Source organism: Hermetia illucens, chromosome 6 (genome assembly GCF_905115235.1).
Source record: "Hermetia illucens chromosome 6, iHerIll2.2.curated.20191125, whole genome shotgun sequence".
In the NCBI taxonomy this organism is placed as follows: domain Eukaryota; kingdom Metazoa; phylum Arthropoda; class Insecta; order Diptera; family Stratiomyidae; genus Hermetia; species Hermetia illucens.
In genome coordinates, this window is record NC_051854.1 from 29,676,380 (window position 1) to 29,696,812 (window position 20,433).

Consider the following 20,433-nt stretch of genomic DNA (forward strand, 5'->3'; position numbering starts at 1 on the left):
TCTGATGTCTTGACACTTTCTCTCTCCGCTTAAAACTTCGGTTAAGTCGTAGCTAACTTCTCCATGTCGCCTTTCAATTCACTTTGAAACACCTGGGATTAGGTCTGGGACTCGTCGACTGCATATGTTTGGTCATAGAACGTGTAGTAGCATATATTTAGCTATATCTAACTTTATTTTATTTCAATGGACTTCAATTATGTATTGTTCAGCCTACTCCACTTTCTCTGCATTATTATTTACACATCGACCAAAATACTACTATTTTTAAGTTATTAATTACAAGAACTAGGCCCACTCTACAAGCGAAACATACTTAGTTTTCACTTAATACATAAATACTTAACGAAAAACGAAGAGGTTAAACATTTTCTCTTTGGTATACCACGGATAGAGCCGATGGAATTACAGCCGAATTGGTTAAATATAGAGGCGACCAGTTACACCAAGGGGTTCGTCAACTTGTGCTCAAGATATGGGACAGCGAACCAATGCCTGACGATTGGCAACGAGCCATTATCTGTCTCATACATAAAAAGGGAGATATCACGCAGTGCATCAATTATAGAGATTTCACGTTACTGAGAACCATCTATAAGATATTCTCCGCTGTCTTGCTAGGTCGGATAGCCCCATACGCCCAGAACATCATTGGCCCATACCAAAGAGGCGTCATTCCAGGCAAATCAGGAACAGATCATATTTTCCCTCTGCGGCAAGCGATGAAAAAACTGTTGGAATATGGACATCAGTTGCACCATCTTTTCGCAGACTTTAAGGCCGCCTATGATAGCCAGGGAAAAACTGTCCACGGTCAGGAGAGAATTCGGTATACCAATGAAATTAATAAGACTGACTATGCTGACCCTGACCAATGTGTGAGGCCAGATAAAAGCAGCAGGTTCACTCTTGAGACCGCTCGATATGAACAACGGTCTAAGACAGGGGGATGCCCTACCATGCGTCCTCTTTAACCTGGCCCTGGAAAAGTGATCCGTAATGCTGAGGTAAATGGGAGGGGTACGATTCCCTCGATCCTATGCTAACGATATCGACATCATAGGAAGAGCGACCCAAGACGTAGAAACTGCCTTCATCCAAATCGATCAATGATGGTAAGACAAAATATATGGTGGCAACGTCAGCACCGAAGACGAATCAACCAACAACATCAAACCGCACTGGTCAAACACGAAGAAGAATAAGGATAGGAGAATACAACTTTGAGACCGTTGATAATTGCTCCTATCTAGGGTCGAAAATCGTAACCGATAACAGCTACGACAATGAAATCTGCGCACGGTTGTTGGCAGCCAACAGAGTCAATTTCAGCTTAGAAAAACTGTTTTGCTCGAAATGTCTCACCATAGGGTCAAAGCTCGTACTGTACAAGACAGTGATCTTGCCAGTCTTCATGTATTCCTCGCGTTCGAGAGAAAAATACTCCGAAGAATTTTTGGTCCCTTACATAAGGATGGACGCCGACATGATGCCTACATAACCACGAAATCTATGAGCGATACCATGACCGTCAAGTTGTGGATAAAACCCAGCTCAACAGGTTGCGGTGGGCGGGTCACTTAATTTGTATGGAAAGTCTATAATAGAAAAGGAGGACGATGCAGACCCTGCCTGAGTTGGAGCGACGACGTAGTCAGGACGCCAGGCAGCTTTTAGGGATATCGAATTAGTGAACCTCGGGGCAAAACCGGGATATCTGGATTTCCTTATTAAGGCAGGCCTAGACCGGATACCGGTTTTTGCGCTGTTGATGATGGTGATGATACAACGGTATTTCGCCCGCATTTTCAAGGTTTGAAATAAAACCATATCAGAATCGATTCAATGCCGGTTCATCCGTCTGCCTGTCTGCCTTTTTTACTCCCTGAAACCACCAGTAGGTATTATATCACGGGGTGGAATTATCTTACTTTAGTTAGGCCTCTTTTCTTCTGTCCGTGGCGTTTGTAACTGCGCCTTGCTAACCTCTTCCGCTTTTCACAATTCATCCTGGATTGTTGCGATCACATCCCCGCCCTCCTGGCATAATTTTCCAATGACAGACTTCATTCTGAGTTCTTCCTCTCTTTCACGAACCTCCGGCATTGGAAATACACGCCATCTAGGTCTTGCGGGACTCCATCGCAGCTTGGATAATCAGATGAGGTGTCCAATTTAAACGTGTACAGGTACTGACGATATCCTCCATGGCCAGTGAGAAGCTGGACAAGATTATAATTGATCTTAAGGCCTATGCCGATGTCAGGGGTCAAGACGTCAGCTGTGAAAATCTTATATAGGGTTAGACCGGAAACGGATCTTTGCGGTACTCCCGAGATTATTGACAATAGTTCGGAAAATTCATTACCCACACTGACAAAGGAGTACCTATCTTCAAAATAACTTATCGCACGTCTTATCATTGGAATAGGAAGTTGGTTTTCTGCTAATTTATAGATAAGCCCGTCTCTCTATATACTGTTGCAGACCTTTTCTAAGTTTAAAGCACAATTTATTGTAACGATAAGGGGGCTGCCATGGCATTATGGCGGTAGCTTAGAGCGTGAAGTTTGAACCGAAACTGGTGGTTAGAAATTTTGAATTTTTGAGGTCACAGTACTGGACTAACCCAAATGTCCAAATGCCCTCTCAGAAATTTTTTTAAACTTTGAAGAGAGGAATATAGGCCTAGAGTTTTCCAATTTAGGAAAACTACCTTTTTTCGTCAGGCCCAGCTAACTTTCCAGATTTTGCGTAAATTATGATAAACTCAAAAAAATCCGTGGGCCCGTGGGTTTAGTTGAAGGATTCGTTGGGGAGAATGTGGTGAGTCTTTGGGACTTTACGAAAATGAAATCTTTGACTGTTGATTCAACAATCGAAATTATAGCCAGGTTGTTTTGAGGAAGAGGTGCGTTGAATAACTGCTCAAAAAATTCTTCCAAAACTTCGACTTTTCCAGCATCAATCACTATTGCAAAATTTTTGTTTCCCTGTCAACCTATTTATGTGTTAAAACATATTTGGTCCGGGTATAAAATCTGCTAGTTTGTCTGACCTTCAGGTGTAACATGATATCATGGGGGAGTGAGTTACATTGAAAACCATCAACTTTGACAAGTTAGTGGTGATGGCTACTTTTTTTTGTCAAATTTAAGCGTTAAACGGCGGAACCTGTGACACTCTTTCCGCAGCTTTGCGATTTCTACTGTCCACCAATACATACAAGGTTTGCCACGTCTCGATCCCCTTCTGGGTATGGAGGCTCCGCACGCCGTCGTTATCAGGTTCATAACTGAATTTACAACAGTGTCGGTTGTAGCGCCACTGCCCCAGGAGTCACCTCCAGCGCGGCCCCACCTGTTTCAAGAGTTTCGACAAACCTCCCGATGTTCCTTTTCTCGGCATTCCATACACAGAAAAAACGCCGGAGTGGTACACACCGAGAGTTTGTGTTCACCACTTCGAAGGCAATGTATTAATTGTCGCTTGCCGAGAAGTCTTCCAGATTTTGCTAATCGTCCACCAGCAACACCAATGATTTCGACGCGAAGGTTACGTCTGGAACACTTCCCTCGCAACCTGGTCGCCGGAACGTTGAGGTGGATCCGGTGTTTAGAACTACCAGTCCTGTTCTCGTCGCCATTTCCAGAATTCGTTTCCTTCTGTAGTCAGTGTGAGGCATGCCACAGTCAAGTGCCCTAGCATTGAAGTCACCCTCGACTACAATCCGCCCATCTGTGCCTAAGATAGCGTCCTTGAAAACATCAAGCCAGCGTCGAAAGTCCGGCATCGTCTTATTCTTATCTAAAGTGCGTTATCCCTGAACACCGAATTCAGACAATGCCGCCCCCTCCGCCTTGGGTAAGAACCCTAAGGAGGGTCCCGTCCCGAACCCAGATGGCAGCGGTACCTGATATGTCACGGTGCCAGCAAAACTGGGTGCTTGTTTTGATACTACTCACTTATGAGTACTAAATCAGCTTTGGTCTCCGCAGCACACTCCGCTAGCAACTCGTGAACGGTTGCACTCCGGTGCATATTGACTTGTAGGATACGAATCATATTGACCGCGTCCTAACTCTTTCCAATTCTGCTCTGAAGACTGGACACCGCCCCGAGCCCGCAGTATGCGCAACGTTCTCATTAGCCGCGCCACGGTTCCTGCATGGGACGCAGCTTTCGTTTTCATTGCAGGTATTGTCTTTATGGCCTGCCTGACCGCATTTACGGCATGTTACCCTTCTGTCAAGTCCTCAACAGGTTGCAAATGTGTGCCGATAATCCCAACATCTATAACATTTGGTTGGGGCGGCCCGGATTCGTATCCTACACAGTACCCAACCAATTTTTATTTTCCCCTGTGTAGAAGCTTCCTTGCGTATTGCTCGACAACTTCCAACATAGCGAGTTTTTGGCCTCGGAAGTTCGCAGAGGTGATACCAATCCAGGCATTGGTTACCTCCGGACATTCGCGTTTGATGGCCTCTTCTACCTCGTTCTTTTCTGTGAGGCAGTCAAGGTTTCGGATAATCCTCCTTCGTCTCCCCGCCTTTTCTTTTGGTGCTCCGTCCTTTGTGTCTACGTTAACTTTAGGCAGAGGTTTTTCTGGTGGCGCCAGGTGTTGTTGTCTCTTGCTCTCTTTCGCCTTCTTCTTTTGAGCCCTGGAGAGTACCTGAGTTAAGTCTCCTTCAGATGTCCTTTCCTCCTTTCATACTTTCCCCAGTTCGCTCTGCAACCAGCTGTCTACGATCCATTTAGTACTCGCCTCCCAGGTTGTTTCTGTCCGCCTATAATATGAAATCCTGTCGAGGAGCTCTTCCAGTTCCATTAGCCCGTTTTTCATCCCGTCGCTGACATTTTTCTGGAGGAACGTCGCAGATCACATGCGTTTGACAACTGCCGCGCATTTCTTAATAAGCCTTTCCTTCCTCTTGGCTTATATTCGAAACCATTTGATTAGTTTCGGCAGTTTTCACTGTTCCTCTTTTCGGAATTATGGCACTGCGTGGTATGGTGTGGGTGGGTTCCTGCCTTCGTTGCAGGTGCCGCGTCCCTTTGCGAATCCTTCTCTCCGTCTGCGTGACCGAATGCGTCGTCGGGTATTTCAGCGCTTGTTGCGTCAATGGCAAGCGGCACATTTTCGTGCTGCATATAAACGCAGCCAGCCCACTCACCATTTCCACTATCTCCTCGTTGGATTTGTTTTTGTTCACCATTTACGTTGTTTACCAGCGCATCGTGTGCAAGGAAGCTGACCGCAATAGTCAGAAATGGGTATAGCCTCGGTGACAAAGCCCCTACCTCAGTTTCTGAGACCTAACCTATGATTAGCTGATCCCAGAACTCAAGGGCGGATCAGCGCTCGCTCGGGGGAATGCGGTCTACTAATACCGGTTCAATGCACAGTACCCGACCAACTACCACCTTGGCACAGTTAGGCTCACATCACCAGATCAACGTCGACAAGGAGTTGTCAACAGCTCCGGAGTCTCCCAACGTGCATCGGTCATTAGCAGTTCGCTTTTCAGCGAGAAACTTTCTCGAGGCTACTACCTAGGGCCGCGAGATGCGGACTCAGCATAAACCCAACCAAAACGCAACTTATGCTATTCCCCACCAAGACAAGGATACTTGAATTCCATCTACCACGGCTGAATAAACAAAGATTGGTTCTTTCCTCTAATGTAAAGTATCTCGGTGTAATCCTGGATCCAAAGCTAAATTGGAGATTGAACATAGAACTGAGGGTTAAGAAGGTCTGTATAGCCGTCTATGTCTGCAAGAGAACCTTTGCAAAGAAATGGGGTCTCCGGCCGAGGATGGTTCCGGCTGTAGTGCGTCCGATCCTCACGTACGGCTTTACCCTATGGTGGCAGGCTTTGAAGAAAAAATACAATAGGATGAAGCTTAATAGGATCCAAAGAACCGCGTGTGCAGGTGCTACTGGGGCTCTGCAGTCCTGCCCGGCAGATGCTCTGATCTCCTCCCCCTAGACCTCCACATTGAATATGTTGCAGCGTGCAGGGCCGTCAGACTACGTGAGTCCGGATGCTAGGCAGCGAAGTCCTACGGCCACAGCAACATCCTAAATGAAATACCTCGGGAAATCTGGGCATCCCGCAGGGACTATGCCACCCGCAAGCTGAACTTCACGAGAAAGTTTGCTGTGGACCTTCCAACCAGGACAAAGTGGAAGACCGGCGGCGTGTTGTAAGATTATAGCACAGTATTCTTTACGGGCGGATCAAAGATGGCCTGTGGAGTCGGCGCGGAGGTTTTTTCGAATTCATACACTCCATGTCGTATCGTCTCCCAGGTTTTGCGAGTGTATTTCAGGCGGAAATTCTGCCGATATTGGAAGTCTGTCGATGGGTGGAGCGAGTACGAGCCCCAAGCGTAATATAGCGGTTCTGACCGACAGCCAAGCGGCCATCAAAGCCTTGTGCTCAGCGACAACATCCTCCAGGTTGGTGGAGCAGTGCAGAGACGCGTTGAACCGTCTGGGCGGCACGCTCAAGGTCACCCTCCTCCGGGTTCCCGGGCATAGGAACGAGGGGAATGAGCGGGCTGTCAGATTGGCCAGGCGAGGCTCTGCTCTTGGCGACGAATACAGTTGGTGTTCCGCTGGTGGCTGTCAGGGGCCGAGTCTACTCGCACTACCTAGCAGCCGCGGGCCTAAGATGGCGAAGGCTTACGAGCTGTGCCAAGACAAGGAGAATTTGGCCCGCTTATAACATAGCCCGATCACGAGAGCTCCTGTGCCAGACGCGTGCAAATACATTCAAGATTACGGCGGTCTAGCCCATTGGGGACCATGCCGCTAGGCTCGGCATACCCTACATTTCGCATTGCCGAAGCTGCGGAGAAAAAAGGGAAACCCTCATGCACTTTCTCTGCGATTACCCATTCTTTGGGAACCTCAGAGAGATTTCTAGCTACAGGGTGGGAGAGCTGCTTTCTTTCGTGAATGCTACGGGCTGGCTATAAAGATCCGAGCCGGCTGGACTCTGCCTCCCCTGCCTCCTGCTTCCAGTCACGGTGTTAGGAGTTTGTGGCATCAAAACGACGCACCAAAGCGCTAATTGGACTCCTCGGATCGGCCAATGATACCTACCTACCCTACCTACCTACTACTTAGGACGCAGGTATTAATCCAGCTAGGGGGTCAGAACCAATTAGTCGGGCACCTTGGGGACACCACTCCCCGTATCGTAAGCGACCCGTTAAGGATGGTTGACGACCCCTGAGGGAAAATAATATAACAGATGATTTCAGGGTTGGTCTAATTTGAGATGGTCACATTATCAAATGCATGAACCGTGTCAAGCCTGTTCACAATGTCGTTCTAACTGGATTGGCCATGCTTTATGCAATTCACGGATTCAGGAGCACAAGATTTTAATGATTGAATTTAAACTGAGCTTTCCTTGAGATATGCAATCCATGGATGCAAGCCGGATTGGTTTGTCCAATATTCAAACCGTTTTCAAATCGATTCACAATATTATATTAAGAGTATGGAACGATGGAATTTCTAATGCGACAATACTTCTTCCAGCAGTGAATTTTCGAACTACGCGTAGTCGATTGCCCTCAATATATGCAATCGAGAGGTAATAATATCCAATATTCGAACCATTTCGAACCAAATTGTGTTCAACATTAAATGTTACCAAAGACACATCGCTCTGCTTTCGTTTTTTTCACGCTAGTTTGCGCTCCGCACATTATGTGGCCTGGATATCAATTGATTTTTGATGCTGCTCTGGAGCGGAGCCTGAGAAACAGAGAAGGCCGCGTCGCCGCTGGTTGACTATTTGACGTTCTGCCGCGGTCCGTTCCAGTCGTGCCTCTTCAGTTCTTTGTAATTTCGGTCTTTCCTGGCGGTGATAGTGCAGGAAACGAACTTAAAATAGGAAATTCTAGTTGTTTCGTTTCAAGTTTTAATTCGCAATCTACGGTGCGTGCCGCGAGCAGCTTGGTCGTGCTTAAATTAAATTAAGGCCGGGGTTAGTGGCTGGGCGCTTGCTCGAACCAGCGACGAAATCTTTTGTTTACTTTCTTGCACAGCTTCGGCTTCAGAGAATCAATCGAGACCCCGTGCGCCTTCTGAGCGGCCTTGCGGAACTGCCTCCGAGCCGGTTTGGGATTACACAGGTTGCGTTGAACTTCTTATTGTGGACGACACGGCTAGGGTTCCTCTGCTTGCTCTCGATAGCAACCGCGATCCGAACTCGTCCTCTTGTGCGTGCCGCCGCGCTGCGGTTGTCTCGTCCTTTTGCGGTCGTTCCTCCGGGTCTTGTGCCTGAAGTTGTGATTGGGTTTCTTGTCGCGAAGTGAATTACCGCTGTGCCGCCGTGAGGACGATTTGAATGAGTGGAATTGTGTGGTTTGCCCAGTTTGGTGTGATTTCAATTGGGACATTGTCGAGCGCGGCAGGGAAGACGAGCCGAATCGAGGCAGCCCCCAGTGCATGTGAGGATTAAATTGGTGTCTCCCCAGAAACCTGTGTGCCAGCACCAGCCGAGGACTTGCAGGTTCGTACACATCTAATACCATAACAATCTGGGAAAATCGATAATCGGCCGAAGGGCTCCCCCGGCCGTCACACTCGGAGCTTCCATTCTATGTCCTTCCCTTCACTTGTGTCGCGCCCCTACCCCAGTCACGAGGGGCCTTTTAGTGATTCCTTTCCACCTTGACGGCAGGCCCCCTTCCCTGCAGCCGGCTCCACGGGGATTTGTCTTTTTGTTCCATAGAGCAAAGAATTGGAGAGGGCCACAGCCGTCCGGCCACCGAGCAGGGAGCCTGACTGAAACTTGAGCGATCGCTGTAAGACTTCTTGTGCACTTAAAGTCTTTTGTTCTTGCAGGTAACTGTTACCACGCTCGTAACTGGAATCAAGTTCCCTTTTGTTTCGCGCGAGTACAGCAACATCAAACTGGATTGCGGGGCTCACAACGCTGCCTTCCGTGCTTCGGATGGCGACCGGCTGCTGGGAGCATTTTGGCAAGCAGCTGGCGGAACGCGATGCGGCAAGGGTTTCGAGGGCCCCGGCCTGCACGACTTCGCCTTGTCGCTGTTTTCTTGGAATTAAACTGCGCGAGACGAGACCAAACCATCCGTAATTGTCGTGCCGTGCATGATTGTAATGTGCAAGATTGCTGCGGTCCCCGGCATCCACTACGCGGCACAAACAAGAAGCACCGGGCATTGCTTGCCGGCACAAGGCCACGGAGTGGAGCCGAGCCATCGAAGCAAGGCTGCGTAATTATTGGTACCAGTGCAACGGCACTCTTATAGCGTCCAATGCGGAGTGAATGATGCACTCAATGTGCTGCACACACATGCAGTTGGCAACCTCATCCGAGATACTTCTGTTCTGGACGTTCTGCTGAAATGCAGAATATTTCTGACATTTTCCTCAGATATTATTCCAAGGACTGGATAATTCTCATTCTCCATAAACATTCCTTCCTAGGCTCCTAGAATGGATGAAATTTTCTGTTTCGTAGAAGCTTCCACTCGAATTCAGATGGATGCTGACTACAATTTTCGGATATCGAGCTCGGATTATTGCTTCACATTCTTCAATTTGCTTTTGCAATTTTCAGATTGGATGTTCATAGTCCTTTCTCCTCGATACACATTGGAATTTCGGTTTAAAATTCCCTCCAGGGAAGCACATCCAAAATAGGCAATACAATTGTCTTTCAGATTCAGCCCATGGAGTTTTTTTGCAGGTAGGAGGATGAAAGCATTCTAACCTCAGACCAGCGCTATTCAGGGAAGGAGCAAAATCCCGTGATACAGGGAACCTGAACTCCCTTGTCCTATCCATCTTCCTCTTTTTCGCTTTAAAAATGGCTTCAGTGTAACGTGCCACTCGGCTCCATTTGTCCTCGCTTTGCAGCATAGCCTCAATTATGGTGTCCGGGGATGCAAGACACCCTTCCACCGAAAGGTGATAGCAATGGCGCTTTCACCTTCTGGATAACAAAAGTTATGACAGATATCTTTCACTCCATTTTTAAGGTTTTGTGTGAAACAAAAAACCTTATTAAAATCGAGTCGATGTCTGTCTTTTTTTTTTTGAGGAGGTGGAAGTCTTCAAAAGACTCTAGCCTGGGCACGCCAGAGTGTGGGAAAACCACCCCCAACTCCCCCCTACCCCGTGAAACCACCTTTAGGTATTACATCACGGGGCGGAGTTAACTTACTTTAGCTAGGTCTCCTTACGTCTACCCGCATGGTTCGTAACCGCGTCTTCCTCACTTCTTCTGCTTTTCGCAGTTTATCCTGGATTACAGCGATCACGGAATTGATCGCATCCCAGTCTTCCTGGCAAGCTACCATTCTCCGGACAACATTTTCCGGTGATAGCACTTCACCTAGCACTTCCTCTAGGTTCCTCCTTTCTTCCACGAACCTAGGACACTGGAAGAAAACGTGCGCTGGGTCCCTTGGGACCCCGCAGTTTGGACAATTAGGCGAGGTGTACAGGTATTGACGGTATCCTTCATGGCCGGTGAGAAACTGGGTGAGATTATAATTGATCTCCCCATGCTTTCTCTTCAGCCACTCCCCGATGGAAGGGATCAACCTGTAAGTCCAACGACCCTTTTCTGACTGATCCCATCGCTGTTGCCATCTGCTTATGGATCTCTCCCTTTCGGCTGTTTTCACCTGAGATAAGGGAGAGATGGACCTGGTGTTATAAATGTTCATCATTTCGGTTGCCAGGATGTCAATCGGCATCATTCCCGAGATGACGAACGCTGCATCGTCTGAGACGGTCCTGAAGGCAGAACACACCCTTAAGGATGTTCTTCTGTAAACCGTACTCAGTTTATGTGTATTGCTTAAAACCTGCAGTGCTTTTCCCCAAACTGGGACTGCATACAGCATGATAGAGCTCACTACCCCGGCTATGAGCAGCCTGCAAGTATACCGCGGGCCTCCTACGTTCGGCATCACCCTTGCTAGAGCCATACTCGTGGTGGATGCCTTTTACAAGTATGCTCTATGTGCTGCTTAAAATTAAGTCCTCCGTCTATCATCACCCCCAAGTATTTGATGGCCGGCTTGGAAGTGATGATACGATTCCCGATTCTAATACAGGCGTAATTTCTTTTGCGGCACTTAGTGATGAGGACCGCTTCCGTCTTTTCCTCAGCGAGTGCCAGTCCAGCACTCCCTAACCAAGCCTTAACAACACTGATTGCTTCGCTTGAGTACAACTCAGTATCCTCGAGGTGCTTTGCGACCACAACCAGTGCTATATCATCGGCGTAACCCACCACCGTGGCCTCCTTCGGAACCGGAAGGTTGAGTACATCATTATGCATGATGTTCCACAGTAGTGGGCCCAGTACAGAGCCCTGTGGGACGCCCGCGGAGACAACGTACTCTTTGAGTCCATCATCGGTATCCTACAAGAGTGTCCGCTCTTTTAAGTAGCTATCGATAATAGCGGGGAAGTAGGTGGGAACACCAGTTGTCGCCAGAGACTTTCGTATAAGGTTCCAATTGGCCGAGTTAAATGCATTCCTCACATACAGGGTCACCATCACACAATATTTGCTGGTACAACCCCTTCCGTGAATTGCATTTTCGGTCTAGCCAGCAACTATTTTGATGGCATCAATGGTTGATCTGGCTTTACGGAATCCATACTGCCTATCTGCTCTCGACCACTGGGAGTAGTCTATTATAAATAACCCGCTCCAACATTTTCCCCATAGTGTCTAGAAGACAGTCTTAGGCAACAGCACCAGCTTCTGCCGTTTCCATGGTGCAGGAAAGATACCCTCCGACATGCACGTTTCGAACAGCTCTGCGAACATATCCGGTCTACATTTGACGGCAAGTTTGAAGGCTTTATTGTGTATGCCGTCAAGACCCGGGGCTTTACTGTCGCCTCTTCAAGGAGTTCATCCACTACCATATTCCACATAAGCTGTAATAGTACACCGTCCTGTGGACAAACCTTGAGTAGCATTCAATGCAATAGAATTTGTATCTGTCGGTACTTTTATTTGTCTGCTCACTAACATTCTGCCCATCTAGAAAGCAAGGGTGTTTCCCATTCCCTGCGGATTAGGATGTCTTATATCTCTGTGTGCGATGTGTTATCGAATGGTCATTCGACGTCCAATAACAACTCACACAATGCTATTTCCTCTGTTTCTATAGCATCCCGTAATATATTCGTTAGCTAATACAGGGCAGTTTCGGTTGACCGTCCTGCCCGGTAAGCATGTTGACACGGATCACACCTTATAACGTTAGTTCTAGTATAGTTGTCTATGATCTTCTCCATTATTTTGAGTACGAAGCATGTAGGGCAAATTGGTCTGAAAGATTTAGGGTAAGCTGGCCTCATATGCGTCAATGATGACTGTGTTGATGTCTTCCATCACTTTTTTCAGGTCCAGTTCGCTAGTGATGTCATCGTCGCTTTGTAGTTGAGCCATTTTGTTCTTCAGGTACTTTGTATAGGAGTCCCAGTGCGTTGCCCTGGGAGTCTTTATTATTCCTTTTCTTTCGAAATTGTCCTCCATGTCGAATCTGATTATTCTGTGATCCGACATGGAGGGCTCATCCGACTCCCTCCTATTCTTGACCAACCCATTCATCATAGTATTCCCTTCTCTAGTAAGATTTCATCAGTCCAGAGACTAGCTCCGTTGGGATCCCAATGTCGTCTCCTGGTAACTACTCGGATGCCGGCTTCCAATAAGATTTGTACAGCCAAAAGTTCTCCGGTCAGGAACCCTAAAAAATATATATATTTTAAATTACGTTTAAGAATGATGCAAGCTCTTGGCTTTTCGCAAGAGGTGTCCCAAATTACCTGCATGCTTCCTCCTTGCAGACCGCAAATCTGCCTCCGATACACCCAGGGCCAGCTAAAACGAGCAGGATCAGTCTGGAGAACATTCAACATCAACAACGGTCTAAGATTAGGGGATGCCCTAACATGCGTCCTCTCTAACCTGGTCCTGAAAAAAATGATCCACATTGCAGATGTTTATACAAGAGGCACCATTCTCTCCTAGACTCTAACTTTGCGAACGTTGGTAATTTCTCCTATCTCGTCGAAAATCACAACCAATAACAGCTAGAACGATGAAATCCGCGCACGGTTGTTGGCCGCTAACAGAGTCTATTTCAGCTTCCAAAGCTGTTTTTCTTGAAACGTTTCACCAGTCCTTATGTACTCCTTGGAAACCTGGGTTCTTAGCAAAAAAAATTGCGAACTCTTGGCCGCGTTGGTGAGAAAAATTTTTGTCCCCTTACATGAGGATGAACGATTCCGTAGTCGCTATAATGATGCAGTTTATGAGCGATACACGACCGTCTGGTTGTGAACAAAATCCGACTCAACAGGTTGCCAGCGAAGAAAGTCTATAACGGCAATATCTATGGTAGAAAGAATACAGCTACTAGGGATATCGAATTGGTGGACCTCGGCGCAAACCCGGGATGTCTGGAGTTCCTTCCTAAAGCAGGCCTAGACCGGATACCGGTTGTTGCGCTATTGGTGATGATGATGAATTACTACAGATGCAACTTTTGCATGTCGGAGCTTTACCTGGGCTATCTTAGTGGTGGCCATTGGCTCCGTTAATGCTTGGAGCTCTTCTTCACTGTCGGAGTATCACTTTTCTCCTCCGCATGGTGCTTTCTTGTACGTCGCTGTCCACCCTGTGCCTAGAAAATCCTGGTCTAAGTCATCCAGCCTTTCTTCATTGGGCAGCAGATCTACTTCTCTGCTCAGTGCAGCCCTTTCAGCCTCTATGGCTTCCGAGATTCCTTCGAGGACCTCGGCAGGTTTTTCACCCGATACCTCCTTTTAAGTGCCTTTCCTCAGATATATTGCCAAATCTATAGTTAATATAACATTTTCGACGTTTGATTGCCAAGGATCGGTCGTCTACCCCGATCGTGAGGAGTTTACCTTTGCCCTTCACCTCGGTTTTGAAGACTCCATAATCGCATATGGAGATCACCATTCTGAGCAATTAGGAGACCTATAAGATCCCCCCGTCTTTACTCATGGGGAAACACTGTGAGAAGCATCATCTTCTTTACATTGAATTTGGATCTAGAGCAGGCATTTGACTGCGTGTCACACAAGCTTAGCTATTATGCCAGAGTAACTCGTGCGCTGGATTAAATTGCTTTATCACGATTTGAAAAATAAAGTTCGAAATGTGGCAGATACATCGAAACGCCCTCTCGCCTCTTTTCTTTATTCTTGTTATGGAAACTGTCAGATGGACCGCCTAACATCCAGCGCACTATACACTGCTCTATGCTGATGATGTCTTTCTAGCATGAAGCGCTATACACTAACTATCAAAGCTGATTTTGGGCAAAATATTAAACAAGTCGGACTATCGGAAGCTGGCGCTTCGGGTATAAAGGTTTTTTGTTCATCTTATTTGAGAATTTTTCTAGAGGCACATTTTTCCATTGGTATATGCCTAAAAAATCAAAATACTTTTTCCAAATTACGAGAAATACGTACATATTGCAGACGTAGATATAATGCTCATCTACTAAACAAACAAACATTGCCTATTATCGAATACTACACCTATTTTCGATTTACTTTGTGCGTAGAGTGCGTATATTGAATAGTGCTTGTTCAATGTACATGTGTCTATCTGAAAAAGACACTACCCCAAAGCTTCATTTACATATACATATAAATACATACATATGTCTGCCTGCAGTAATTGACAATGATATATAAATAATTAAAAAACTAAAACGAAATATTTCCCTGCGACCTTCCATTCAAGGGAGCTCACTTTGTTGTAATATTGACGAAATGATATGTTGTGATGACGTCATACACGTTTTACAATGCACGAAATTCACACAAAATGTAAAAGCTTCACCTTCGTAGAGACGCACCATTGTGACTTTTTTTTAAATTTTTCGGTTGGATAGATGAGGAGGAGAACGAGACCTGTTGCACTTTTTGAGGGTTTTTTTTTGAGCTCTCACTTCCCCATGTTTCCGGGTAGCGTCTGCGTCGGGTGGCGTCTGCGTACCGCACTGTCTCTGAACCGGCCGTGATGGTGATCGCAGGAGTGATCCCCGTGGCCCTTCATGCTAAGGAGCGTCAGGCCATATACAAGCGCAAGGGAGGTGGTTGCTCGCGAAGAACGACAACGCACTCTAGACGAGCGGCAACTCTCGTGGCAAAATGAAACTAGAGGCAGATGGACTGCGCAGCTCATTGTCAACTTAGGTGCGTGGCTGAATTGAAAGCATGGTGAGACTGACTATTTCCTTACCCAATTTTTAAGTGGGCATGGAAGTTTTCAGTCTTATCTGCACAAGATTGGATAGGCGCGTTATCCGGATTGTGTGTTTTGCAATGGAGTTGTGGACGACGTCCACTACACTTTTTTTTCTTGTGGAAGGTGGGATGGGGTTCGTCAGCAGCTCTATTTAAACACAGGGGATCTCTCTGCAGACAACATTGTCGAAGAGATGCTGAGCACTGCTGACAGGTGGAACCGTGTTGCCTATTATGTTCGGGCCTTTCTCGTTGCTAAGAAAGTAGAACTCGACCGGTGGAGGACAGTTCCCTTCCTCCTTCCCCCTCCCGTTGGTGAAAGGAATTCCCTGATTTGAATGCTCCGCAAGGCGGGAGAGTTCGGGGACTAGCCCGAAGTAATGTGACAAACGGTTCCAGGCTAGGTCTCTGACGATGGGGAAATGTTTAGTTGGCAGTCCGACGACGTACCGAATCGGGAGTCAAATACTATGTGCATAACTGCATTCACCCTAATTCATAAGAACTCATTTCGTTGTGTTATTGACGAATTGATATGTGATGATAACGTCATGCAGGTTGTAGAGTGCACGAAATTCACAAAAAAATTGTAAAGTTTCATCCCCTGTCATGTCCAGATTGTGCATTATGTTCTTCATTACACGCATACCAAATTTTGTACTTCTGGGATGAACATAAGGGGGGTTGCCGGGTAAATTTCTAAAATGTGGAAATATACTATTATTAACTTTATTTGTGCAGATATCGGAACCGGATATATTTTGAGGCCTAGATTTCGTAGGGATGCACCACTGTGATTCAGATTTTTCGGTTGGATAGGTTCTGAGAACGAGACCTGTTACACTATTTGGGTGTCATATTTTGAGCCCTCACTGCCCTATGTTTCACCCAATATCAAATATTGAACCAGTTTCGACCAGTACTAATTGAGACCTTCCATTTGATATCCCACATGGCTACATTCTGTGAAAAAAAAATTGCACCCTCCATTCACGTGTATGAGGAGCCCCCTTAGACTTAATACAAGATGGCGCCACTAGGGAACATCAGATTACATATTCTCACCAATTTTCGTGATAATCGGTTTAGCCGTTTCCGAATAAATCGGGTGTGACAGACATACAGACACCATATCGATTCTAATAAGGTTTTGTTTCACACAAAATCTTAAAAATGGTATAATCGCCTTATGCAACACGGTCTCAGACTGAATCTAAATAAACAGAGTTCTTGACAATCGATCTCAAAGAAACAGGCGCTATCACTGTCAATGACAATGACTGTCAAAAGCTAAGCGATTTAAATCGCCGGAATCAATCGCTATCAGCCAATGCATTTATGAAATTGCATCGCGCATCAACGTAATTTGAATGAGGTGTTCCACCACTTTCCTTCTTTGTGATCGACGTATCAACAAACGTCTCAGTTCCAAAATCTACCGCAGATTCGTGCGCCCTGTTGCCTTCTATGGTTTTGAGTTTTGGCCGACTATGAAAGAAAATGAACGCGTCACGTGATAATGGAGACGATGATGTTACTTTAGACTAGCGGCGTAATATGCCACGAGTATATCTACAATCGATATAGGGTTGCATCGATCGTGGAAAAATTGCGAGAGAGAGCTGTATTCGATGGTAGGGACCAGTAATTCGCGCTGATAAGAACTCACTTGCCAAAATTGTATTGAAAAACGAATTCGATGGGAAGCGACCAAAAGGCCGGCCGAAACAACGATGGCTTGATACGCTGGCTAGTGCTTTGGGAGCCTCGCGACTCCATCCAGACCAGGCCCTTGGTCGAACAAAGTGGCACAACCGGTCAAGACGAGCCGACCCCGCTTCTGAACGGGACAGAGGCTGAAAAAGAATCGTGTAGTTGTGAGCTGATACAGAGTACCCTATCCCGTCAAGATGGTAATCAAGGAGAGAACCTGCCAGGCATTTACTCTTCAATCACTACTTGCATGACAAAAAAATGTCTCTCCTTATCTTATTACCGCAGCTATTAGCATATTTTCCTCGTACCTCGAATCTTCCACCTTTTCAATGGCCCACATGTCTTCATTCTTTGTAGCTGCTTATCGCATAGATCTCAGTTACTTCTTCCGATATTCTAATGTCTGAAGTCTATAAATAAAGAAGAACATTTTTGGTAAGGATTTTCTCAGAATGTGATATTTATCTTCCTTTCTGTTTTCTCAAACTGGTAATCCTCTGCAGAATGAGTTTCGAGGTTATGTAAAAAGCCTGTCGATGGACAGTCGTTTGCCATAAACCAATAAAGACCTTAGTACTTGGCATTTTGGTTATACAAAGATAGCGAAACAAGCTTAGGGTTCTCCACAGTGTGAAAGCACAAACAACAACAAAGCATCCCAAATGCAGGGAGGTGAATAAACTGTAAAACCCTTTAAACCTGAAATCCTCCCGATGCACGTACGATGGGTCTTTCATCAGAGAGCCCTCCATAAAGTCTCCCTGGTTGATTGTTTTAATCATAAACATTTTCTGGTGTTTATGTTTATTTTCTCTGCTTTGAGAAATTTCGGCAAATGCTTTTCCCTCGACGTGCACAAGCAACGAAACTCTTTCCACACAAAAGCGTGTTTGCATGAAACAAGTTCATCAGAACGACATGTGTCTGTACTCGTACGAACATCCATGCATGTAAGCCCATTAAACTGCATCCACTCCGTCAACAACAAAAAAGCCATTATCCTTTGAAGGTAAAGTTTGAGATGTCGTCATTGTCGTTCCTCTGAGCAGGGGCTATAACTTACCTGCTGAGCGGCTGCCACTCGTCCTGGGCCTTACTGTCGGGATTAGTCACGGGTCAACTCCTCTTATTCCCATTGAATTCGCCTTCAGACTCCGGCCTTACAATGGCATCATTGTTTTTGCTCCTCTGCGCCTCCAACAAATTTCACCCAGTGCAGCTAAAGTTGGAGCAACTTTTTGTCGACGGTGGGAACTATGTACGGAGACTTTTGTAAAAAAAAAGTATGTCAGAAAAATGAAGGTGAGGAGCGAAGAAAAAAGCAAGAATGAAAAATAATCAACACAGAGCGAACGGCTTAAGTCAGTCGTTCACCGTTGACCGGAAAACTTAAGCCCTCATTTGCGTTTCTGCTCTCTTGTCTTGGGGTCTCGTCAACTTGACTTGAATTGTGGACACCGAAGCGGTTCTAGATTTCGGATATTCTCAAGAGTTTTACGACTGCCAACACACACGACATGGCAAAGATCAGCGGCGACGCAAGAACGTGAAGCAATCGGAACACGGGTTACCTGAATGTTTGCATAATTTTGAAATGGCATTAAGAAACCACTTCTCCGGTAACTCGGTAATTGAGAAGGTGCCTGGAATTAAAGGTGCGTGTGTGGTGTACAGGTTGATGATCCCCGAATTCGCGGAGATATCTGGATTATTCGGCGGTCGATAAGAAGACGTATGATGATAAGTTGATTTCTAATTCAAATAGCGTCTTATTTGGAACAAGTGGGTACATATCTCCCGCACGCTTTGGATGACTCTGTTTCTTCTGAAGAGGAGTATGAATAGCCACGTAGTTCCTCGTCTAAATACACGTCAGAAGTTCGCCAGTGTGTACGTTACAGCCCATTTGGACAGGTTAATGGGAGAAATTTGGAAACCTCAGTCATTTTTATTAGACAACGAGAAGATCCTACTAAAGCTGCGGTTTCTCAGCATAACCGATATCTCGTAACGTGTAAAAGTGTAGAATCACCACTAGAAAAATTACTTTTTTTATGTATTTTGTTATTCTAAAAATATAATTCAAATTTTATTTGATTTGATTATTTCTCGTATATTACGTCATTTTCATACGAAGGGTGTTTCAAAAGGACCGGTCTTAAATTTTTTTTCGACCTCTCAACCCTTTAGTTGTTGAAGACATTTTAATTTATGAAATCGCTGCCTTTATCATACTAAAGTCACCAAAGTCGTAATAATTCAAGAATTAAGATTAATTTGGCATTGAAATAAACAGTGAATCACTCTAACGCAAGATGGATTGATTAAATCAATCATGATTTATAACAAATAAAAAATCAAGATTTAAATAAAACTTTATTTTTGAATAAAGGCTCTTAGGCTATCTAAACTCATAATCAAATCAGCTACATAGATCAAAATATACTATTATTAACTTTATTTAAACCGATATCGGTATGGAAAGTATTTCGGAGCCTAGGAACCATATAGTGGCAGCCTCCTGATTTTTTTCAGATTTTTCGGTCTGGTAGTTTCTGAGAATGGCTCCCACAAAGAACTGATCACTTTCAACCACCCGCACTCCCCACCTGTCCCACAAATGTCAAAACTAAGACCGGCTTCGAAAAGCACTAACCGAAACCTTTAATTTGATACCCCACATGACTATATATGATGAAAAAAAAATTTACACCCTCCTTTTGCAGGTGGTCCCCATACCCCTTAAATTCAAAGTAAAATGATGTATGTATATGTGTGAGCGTTCACAGTTCCCACCTTTGTACAAAATTTGGTGTTAATTGCTATAACCGTCACCGAGAAAAATACGTGTGATGGTGTTTACACAAAACCTTAAAAAGGAATACCAATTTTGTCGCTTTTTCATTGGCAAGCATGTTCCGAAGATTAGATTGGAGCAAGCCAAATGTAGAAAAAATCCTTTATTCGGGTGTCGAGAAACCCATGACTTAAATGCCGATAACTAACTTATATTAGTATCCTGTTTTCCAAAGATTATCTCGAGATTTTTGAAGAATAAAATAGCATCGGGCCGTGATACATGCGTTTTTAATACTTTTAAAGGTATCCCAGTTGGTTCTAGATTTTCAGCAAATTTTTGGCCGCCCCATTTATCATCATGTTTGTAACGCTATGCAATTCCTATTATGTTCACATATCCTTACAATTTCTTGCCATTATGACAAATTCATTTCAAAGCAATCAGATATCCACACTCCACTTTTCCAATTTGTACGCCATGCTCTAAACTAGCGCTGTTAATGCGTTTCCAAATATGCAAATTTATCGACACCTTGGATGCTCTGCTCATTAATTCAGATAGGAAAAGTGTGATGGTCCGTCAGGCTGAAAACCTA

The 20,433-nt window shown here is 45.4% G+C and overlaps 1 protein-coding gene across 3 annotated transcripts in view; it reads left to right on the top strand.

Annotated features, from left to right (window-relative positions):
- The first annotated feature begins 7,780 nt into the window (after window positions 1-7,780).
- The window catches only part of LOC119658825 (alpha-mannosidase 2), a 188,988-nt gene continuing 176,335 nt past the window's right edge, over window positions 7,781-20,433 (top strand). For all 3 annotated transcript variants that reach the window (XM_038066557.1, XM_038066556.1, XM_038066558.1), the window contains exon 1: window positions 7,781-8,540. The gene's annotated coding sequence lies outside the window, so the exon portion shown is untranslated. The remainder of the gene's footprint in view (window positions 8,541-20,433) is intronic.